This window comes from Lethenteron reissneri, chromosome 2 (assembly GCF_015708825.2).
Source record: "Lethenteron reissneri isolate LAM-NWPU_2019-01 chromosome 2, ASM1570882v1, whole genome shotgun sequence".
NCBI classification, from domain to species: domain Eukaryota; kingdom Metazoa; phylum Chordata; class Hyperoartia; order Petromyzontiformes; family Petromyzontidae; genus Lethenteron; species Lethenteron reissneri.
This window is the reverse complement of record NC_083780.1, coordinates 1601349-1610272: the sequence shown is the minus strand read 5'-3', so window position 1 is coordinate 1610272 and position 8924 is coordinate 1601349.

Below are 8924 nucleotides of genomic sequence, written 5' to 3'. Positions count from 1 at the left end.
GGTCACGGCAAACATCATAGGTGAGTGACATCTGAACCAATTCAGAACTTCTCCGAAGTAAAATCGGCCTGAAATGAGTTACCATGAGTGCGGCGTGTAAACATGGGAGACAAGAGCGTGCGGTGTTGGATACACCACCTACTCGTGTGCCATGCCGGCCTTAATATGGGCCCGCGAGGATCAATTGCCCCAATCATTTGTAAAAGTCTATACGGGAGTTCGGTGTATGTGGCGTTTAAGCTGTAAAAAAGGATAATGTGTAGGTATGGTGTGTTTCTTATGACCAGTTGAGTGGCACTATGTTTTCATCAGCTGCGTAACGCTGTGTCGAAGCTTTCTGGTCTGTCACTCTACACGTATGTGTATATATACACACGCAGCTGCATAACGCTGTATGGAAGCTACCTGGTCTATCAGCCCACACGAAACTCCCTGTCTCCTCGGCCACAGACAGTTACGACCTCCCTTCTCTACACTTGCCAAACGTGGACCCCTCTAATGGAACATCTACGCCGGTTTCAAACAGGCTGGCTTGCCTACGATCGATCCTGCATTTAACCAGCAGCTTGAATTGTGTGAGGAGTTTACAGATCCTGTAACGATCCGTTAACCATCAAATAGCTCCCACCGGCAGGCGAGGCTGCGTTCACTGGGTCATGTAGTTCACGTGCCCAGCCACCGCATAACCAAGCTGGGCCGAATAAAGGGGGATAAAACGGGCGCGGGACGGTCTAGAGAAGAGATTGACTGATGTGGTACCGAAGGAGTGGGCTTGCCGATGACTGGTTTCAACATCCTGCATTTAACCAGCAGCTTAGGTTCTGCTCTGTCTGTGTGTCTCCGTTCCTCTTTTTTATGTTTTGTCTTTCTTTGGAATTTTCACACTTAAATTCTAACTTAGCAATCTTTGAAATACGTAATCGACCAGGCAATGCGTTAATTGTGTGTTGACCGACTCTCTGTGTCGTTTTACATAACATTTCGATACTTTGCTAGGTTATTTAATTTAGTGTGTTCTGTCTCCCTCTAAGCCTGCTTACCTTACTCCCCTCCCTTCGTACTCATTGACATGTAAATGTTTTCCCTACCCCCTCCCTCTCTCTGCCTCCGCCCCCCTCTGTCTATTTAAGGCCACCCCACAGAGACGATCACCTCTCTCTGTACCTGGGTTGCTCTCTCTATGTATCTTGGTGATATCTGTCTGCTTATATGTCTGTCTATAGTTTTCTGGTTATATTCTATGTCGCTATTTCATTATACCTGATGATGATTGCTTGTGTTGCAATCGAAACGTCGTATGCTATTATTTAATTTATTATTTTATTTTTATACGTGACTTTACCGAAAAAACCAAAGAATAATTCCTGCAGTCACGAAAGCTCCAAAATTAAGATTGGTTTCAACATTCACCTCTATGGAGGATGATACTGCGCATTTGCAGGCAGCCGCCCTCCAGCAAACAACGGAGGGCAGAGGAGCGACGCTCACAACAACGAGCGGAGCGCTGGGCGTATAAATCCTACCAAGTTGGCACAGTGTTGAGCACAGGTATCAGTCATGTCATTAAACCCATGGCACCTGGGCCTGTCCCATAACCTCCTGCCAGTGATCCTTCCACACTTCACGTGGCGTCAAGGTGCACCTAGCCTGGCACAAGCCCCGTGGGGACGTCACCGCTACATAGGCGCTACGAATCCGCGAATCCCAGTTCGTTTTCCGGTCATGACCAACAACAGTGGTGAACATTTGAATCAGTCTATAGCTTCCCCTAGGTCGACTTGGCCTTAAATGAGTACCAGGGGCGGCATCAATAACATCATCACTGGGGAGACAAAGGCGGCCGGGCGTGGTACTGGCCACCCATCCCCTCGTGTCCAGCACTTGTCCCAACAGTCTATTATAGGGAGCGGTCTTTGTCTTCATTTCACGTCTGTGTGGGGGTGTGCAGCTTTGCGCAACAAACCCGGCGATCCGAGTTTCAAGCCAGGAGCGGTGGCACCGTGTTTCGCCAACTGCACTGCGATCTCGGTCATCCTTGGGTTCTATAGACTCCGTGGCAAGTCATTTACCTAAACCGATCTTATCAAGATACTGTATATATCGATCCCTTACCAATGCGCTTTACAGCAATCGTAACTTTATACGTAAGGTGGTCATGAATTGAAATTAATAATTGGGTTATTGTATAAGTGGTGGTGTAGTGTTGATGACGGTAGTACAAGAGGGATTGATGAGGAGGTGTTGGGATAGGTCATGGTCGTAGCTGAGGGTCGACAGAACGCCGAGGGGCTGAAAAGTAACGAGGCATTGTACTGGGAAGACAAAGGGGGTCGGGCGAGGGGCAGGAGGCGAAAGGGGGGGGGGCACCGCGAGCGAGTTCCCCGCACCGCCGACGACGATAACTTGTCTAGGTTGACTTGGCCTGAAATAGTATTAACGTTGCCGCGAGTTTTAAATCGTCACGAACGAAGGGACGAAGGCAGTGAGGCGCGGATCTGACCCCAGCATCCCCATCAGAGGTCAATGCCTTTTCCTCACCGACTAATAAAAACAGACTCATTCATCAACGACAATAATAGGTGGTCGTAAACAATACGCCGTGTCTTTTTAGCTTATACAGGGTGTCCCTGACTGTCTTTGTGTCTATTTTAATAAATGTCTTGAAATGAAATCCGCATCTGATGTCAGAAAGGGGGCGAAATTCGCTTTCAGAATCAACAGTCAGACCCAAAGTATATTGCAGACGAGGCAGTAATAAGTAATATAAAAAAAATGTTAACACGCTTTAATGAAATGTACCGTACTAGTAATGGAAGAACTCCACGACTCCAGGAAGGCAACGTTAGTTGAGCGTGGACAATTAGACTCAAGCCGAAACATAACATATACGAAATAATCTTCTTGGTTCTTTCGGTAAAGTCACGTAGAAGGGAAGTAATAAAATAATAAAAATAAAACACAATAAAAGAAGATGAATCCCTGCAGTCACGAAAGCTTTAAATCGAAAAATAAAAAATTATGTTTAAAAAAAGTTTATATTTTATTTTTAATGATAGAATATACAGTAGTATTGTCATCAGTATGACATACGTATACCAAGCTTGCAGTCGATACCACATTGGGAAGTGTGTAAAAATTGAGTTACAAAATTTGAGGATACAACATAGTGAGGTAATTCAAAGCGTGTAATAATAATAATCATAAAAAACGACACCGCGTGTTGTGGGGTGAGGTCGATGTTCACATCCACACGTTCTCTACGGTTTCGCGGAGCGCATCCCTGGCCTCCTCCCTAAGGCCTTCGTCATATCTCAAGAGCCGCTTTCATCGCTCCATCTCCGCGGGAAACGTCCTCGATCGTTGCTCGTTCCGCTAGGCTAGTACTGCATGCATCGCATGTTTGCTTCTGTGTCAATCTGTGTGGGCGGGGGGAGTGGTGGTGCAGTGGTTAGCGCATTCAGCTACGAACCCACAACTGGGGAGAGAAAGGCGACCGTGCGTGGTTCTGGCCAACCACCCCCTCGTGTGCTGTCCCGACCTTCATAGGTGCTACTCGCTAACAGCACTTGCCCCAACAGTCTGCTGAGAGGCAATCGCACAGCGTGTCGAACCAGGCGACCCGAGTTCGATTCCCGTTCACGACCAATATCGGTGAAGAATATCTGGACCGGTCGTGTGCCCCCCTAGGTCTACTCAATCTTAAATGAATACCAGTTGTCGTGTGTAAACTTCAGCACTAGGGATACAAAGGCGGCCACGTGTGGTGCTGACCACACCACCTCGTGTGCCGCGCTAATCTTCATAGGTGCCAGCATTTTCCACAACAGTCTGTTCAAGGCTATACGGGGAGATCTTTGTCTTTGTGTGTACAGGTACAACCCGGGACCGGTTCAGATCCCTCGCCATTGATGTTGGTCTTGGTCGGGAATGGACTTCAGGTCGCCAGGTTCGTAGCGCAGTGCGCTCACCCCTGCGCCACTGCTCCCTCTATGTGTAGGTTCTTATATCTCAGTGACGAGTGATAACTGAACCGATCCACCTCCATCCCTCTGATTAATCCGTACTAACCAGCCTGGTGGCATAGAGGAAGTCTTAACCCAGCAGGCGATTGATAAATGGATGTAAATGTTATCAAAATGTGTCGATTTAACACGTGGGCTGTCTGGATGTGGTTATTAAATGTGTATACGTGTATACTGTCTGTATAATGTCTATGCGTGTATAGTATCCATGCGCTTATTGAATGTCAATGCGTGTACACAAATATCGCCTAGTTATGTATTTGTGTCATAATTTACAGTCCATTGGAAATTTCAGCTCTCGGTCGCGGGGGTTGCTTGACCATACTTCACCACGCTGGTAAATACGGGTTGGTGAAGGGCGGTTGCCCAGGCCCATTAAAGACAGCACTCGCCACTGATGTATGTATGTTGAACTTCTTTCGCACCGTACGTAGCCAATCGTAGGTGCTTTAACTGAAATTACATCAATAGCCGGGAATAGAGTTCCGGTCGTCCGGCCCCAAACGCAGTGCGCTAATCATGGCACCACGGCTCCCCCATGTTTATATAGTATCGTATTGTATCGCATTTATCAGTGGCAAGTTCTAGACTGTCTGTGTACATGTGTGCGTGTGTGTATGGAGAGCGGTGGTGTAGTGGTCCGTGCACTGCGCTACGAACCGGCGGCCCGAGGTCGATTCCCGTTCACTGTCTTTATGATTCTTATTTAGTTTAATTTGGTTTGGATCTTCATGGAGTGTAAAATGTCCTTTTTTATAGAAAATTATAACCCTCCACCACCCGACATAGTAATGGAAATCATTTTGTCACGTGGGGGCAAACTCGCCAACAAGTTTGTTCGTTTATTTCGTTTCATTTCTCAATCCGCTTCTTCTGGTGAGAGCATGTTTTTTTTTTTTATCCTGCCATAGTAAATTCCTTGTCTGTTTAAACTTACATGGCGATTAAAACTGTTTCTGATTCTGATGTTGAGTAGGGCGGTCCAGACCTTCCTTTCCCTGACGACAGACTCTAGCTATTCTTGGGGAATTCCAGGCGTTCCCAAGCCAACCGAGCGACATAGTCCCGCCAGCGTGTCCTCGGCCTGCCCCGGACTCTTCGCCCAGTGGGACGTCCCCGGTAGAGTTCCAGGGGGAGTCTACCAGGGGAGCATCCTTACCAGATGCCCAAATCAATTCAACTGGTGCTCTTGATTCGGATTAGGAGCGGCTCGACTGAGGCTCTCCTGGATTACCGAGCTCCTCACCCGATCACAGAGAGTGAGCCTGGCAACCCTGCAGAGAAACCTAATTTCGAACCGTTATACCCGCGATCTTATCTTTTCGGTTATTACCCAAAGCTCATGACCGTTAGGTGAGGGTAGGTACGTAGATCGATCTGTAAACTGAGAGCTTTGCTCGAGAACTCAGTTCCCGCTTCAGCAGGTCCAGCGGCGGTGTCGTTTAGCCATGCTTGTCTCAATGCAGGATGACTTGGTTTAGGTGAGGATCCCAGTATGGGGAACTTTGTCCTTCCATGTTAGCTCTAGGATGCGCTGGAGGCATATGATGTGGAAGGCTTGCAGGATGTTAATGTGACGCCTATATGGGGTCCAGGTCTTTGAGCCATAAAGCAGTGTGGAGACACAAACAGCGTTGTAAACTGCTACCTTGGTGTGGGTCTTGAGGTTACAATTTTCGAAGACCCTGGACCAGAGGCGTCCAAAGGAAGCAGAGGCTCTGTTGACACGAGTGTGGATTTCGTCGTCAAGGGAGCATGTAGAGGAGAGAACAGAACCGAGGTAGGTGAAATGGGGTATCAATTTGAGGTGAACACAACCGATGTTGAAGGTAGGGATTGAGGTGGATGTGGATGACAGTTGAGCAATTATTTCCATCTTCTTAATATTGATTTGTAAGCCGATGGAGTGGTAGAAGGAGGAGACCAGATTGAGGGCGTGTTGCATAGATTCTGGGGTGTGAGCCAAGATTGCACAGTCGTCTGTATATGGCAGTTCAAATATCTGTTGGGTTTTGGTTTTTGTGTGGGCTTGGAGGCGTCTTAGGTTGAAGAGATTTCCATCCAGACAGTACTGTAGCTGGATTCCATCGATTGAGTTGAGGGAGTTATGTGATAGACTTGTGAAGGCAGCAAGGAGTATGTTGAATATGGATGGAACCAGAACACAGCCTTGCTTGACCCCGACATCAACGCTGAAAGGCTCCGATTGAATCCCACCAAGAATTAGTCTGGCATGTATTTCTTCATGGACTGTTTTAGAATGCTCAAAAACTTGGGAGGCACCCCAAATTTGATGACCTGCTGCCAGAGTATCTCACAGTTGATGGTCTTGAATACTTTGGTGAGGTCGATACAAGCTATGAAGAGGTCAATGATTTGCTCCCGGCATTTATCCCGCAGTTACTTTGCCACAAATATCACGTCGGTGGTGCTCCTGTCTTTCCTGAAGCTGCACTGGGATTCTGGTAGGACGTTTTTCAAATCGGTTATCTGCGAGCCAGTAGAGCATTATTCTGGCGAGGACCTTCCTGGTGACTGAAAGAAGGGAGATACCTCTGAAATTGCTGCAAGTTACGTTGTCAACCTTCTTATTGTAGATACCTACAATATTTTCATCCTTCCATTACTGTGGGATTGTTTCTGACCGCCAGATGACTTGATGAAAAGGTGTAAATGGCGAAGGATGAGGTATCCCCCGTGCTTCAAGATCTCAGCTGAGATGCCGTCAGGTCCAGCACTTTTGTTGTTTTTCAGGCCTTTGACCGCTTAGTGAGCCTCATAAAATCGTGGTGGACTGTCAAGTTTATGAATGGATGGGATATCAGGGAGTGTGTCAAGGATGAGTGGGTATGTGGGGTTTATGTGGTTGAGGAGGTTATCAAAGTGCTCCGCCCATTTCTCCAATATCTTTTGTTGGTCCTTGGAATGCGTTTTGCCATCAACAGGCCTGACTGGGGTGATGGCTTGTTTTGGGGGGCCATAGAGGGCTTTGATGGCATCATAAAACAGTTTGCTGTTGTTTGCATCTGGGTGGATTAGGATCTCATCTGCCGTTTGGACCTACCAGGTGTCCTCCATGGCATGGATAGCACGTTGGGACTCTGCTTTGGCCTTGGAGCGAGATGATTGGAGAGTGGGGTAGTCTGGGTTGGAAAAAACTGTTTTGTGGGCTTGGCGTTTGTTCTGTAGTAGTGTGTGGATGTAGGCAGCGTTTTCATCAAACGAGTCTGGGTGATGCTTTTTGGTGTACCCGATTGATTCCGAGGCTGCCTCGAAGATAGCTGTGCACAACTCAATCCATGTGGTGTTGGGGTCGGAGTCCGGGGAGTTTGGGGGGAATTTCGTGGAGAGGAAATGCAGCAGGTTGTTAGTGGATGGATCTCAATGCAGAGCTTGGCTTTGATCATACAGTGATCAGTCTAACATTCTGCTCCACGCATGGCTTGGGTCACTAGTACCTCCTTTTGGTCGCACTGATGGATGATGATGTCATTTAGCAGGTGCCTGTGTTTTGAGCAGGGGTGTTGCTATGAGTTATTGTGTTTGTCCTTCAACTGGAACAGGGTGTTGGTGATCACTTGGTGGTGTTTGGAAAATAGGGAGAGTAGCCACAGCCCGTTGCTGTTCTGCTTAACCACCCCATGCCAGCCTAGTACACAGTCCCAGATATGGTGTTCGGAGCCCACCCTGGCGTTGAAGTTTCCAATGAGGAATAGCTTTACTGTATGTGGTGTGTTTTTAATGGCAGTGTCGAGAGCTTTATAGAATGCCTCCTTCACGTCATTGTCTGCGTCCAGTGCAGGCGCATGAGCACTGATGAGCATGGCAGAGCGTCCCCCAGCCAAGGGGATGTGCTACGTCATCAGCCACTCACTAATGCCAACAGGGGATAGAGGGACGCGTTGGAGGATTGAGGTTTTCACAGCAAAACCCACTCCATGGAAACGGCGAGCATCTTCTGGAACACTCTTCCAGAAGAAGCTGTAGCCCTCATCCACCTCTGTGAGAGAGTCTCCATGGAAGCGGGTTTCACTGAGCGCTGCAATGTTGATGTTGTATTTCCTGAGTTCATGGGTCACGAGAGCTGTCCTTCTGTGTGGTTTGTCAGTTTCTTTTCGTAAGAGTCCAAGAGGGTGTGGATGTTCCATGAAGCAACTTAAATAAGTTAACGAGTCTTTGGTTTCCTTGAGTTTCGGTCACTGAATGGAATGCTTCGTTGGTAGCGGCTTACCACCCGGAGTGAGTGGAACAGACGCTGTTTAGACCACTTTTACTAGGTCTTTCTCCATTAGGGGTGAGCAGTGCGGGGCTGCTCAGACATGATGGAAGCTGCCGAGGAGACATGCCTTGTCTCAACGACCAATACTCCATCGCTGCCTAAGTGTAGTGTTTGTCTAGATGCTCCCAGTCACATCCTTGACCTGTACCTTCTGTCATTTGCTGTTTGCCACAGGGTTTAAAAAAGGTGGGGGGGGGAGTTGGAGCAAGAAGCTTGCACAGCGAGTAGATTAAAGTGAGGGTAGGGGTGTGCATTCTCAATGCCTACCATCTTCACTCCAGGCAAACATACTCAGGTGGCATGAGGAACTCACGACGACCTTCGTCTGGCCAGAGCTGCAGGGGACTGCCAGAGAATCGTTTTGTTGAATACCACTGTTGCGGGTGCCCACCACAGATTTGGAGTCAGGATTTTTTCCCCTAGCCAAAGTTTACCCACAAGGCAGTGGGGCAGTGGTTGGGAAGTTGGAGATACCTCTGAGGACCACTGCAGCTCCGAGATCCCCTACTGCTTTGGTCTTGTGTCGCGAGATACCAGTTACCGTGGGCTGTCAACTGGGAGGCACAGTAGGAGTCTTGGTGATGGAGAGGCTCTGTACTGACAAGGAAGACTTACGTGCTCGG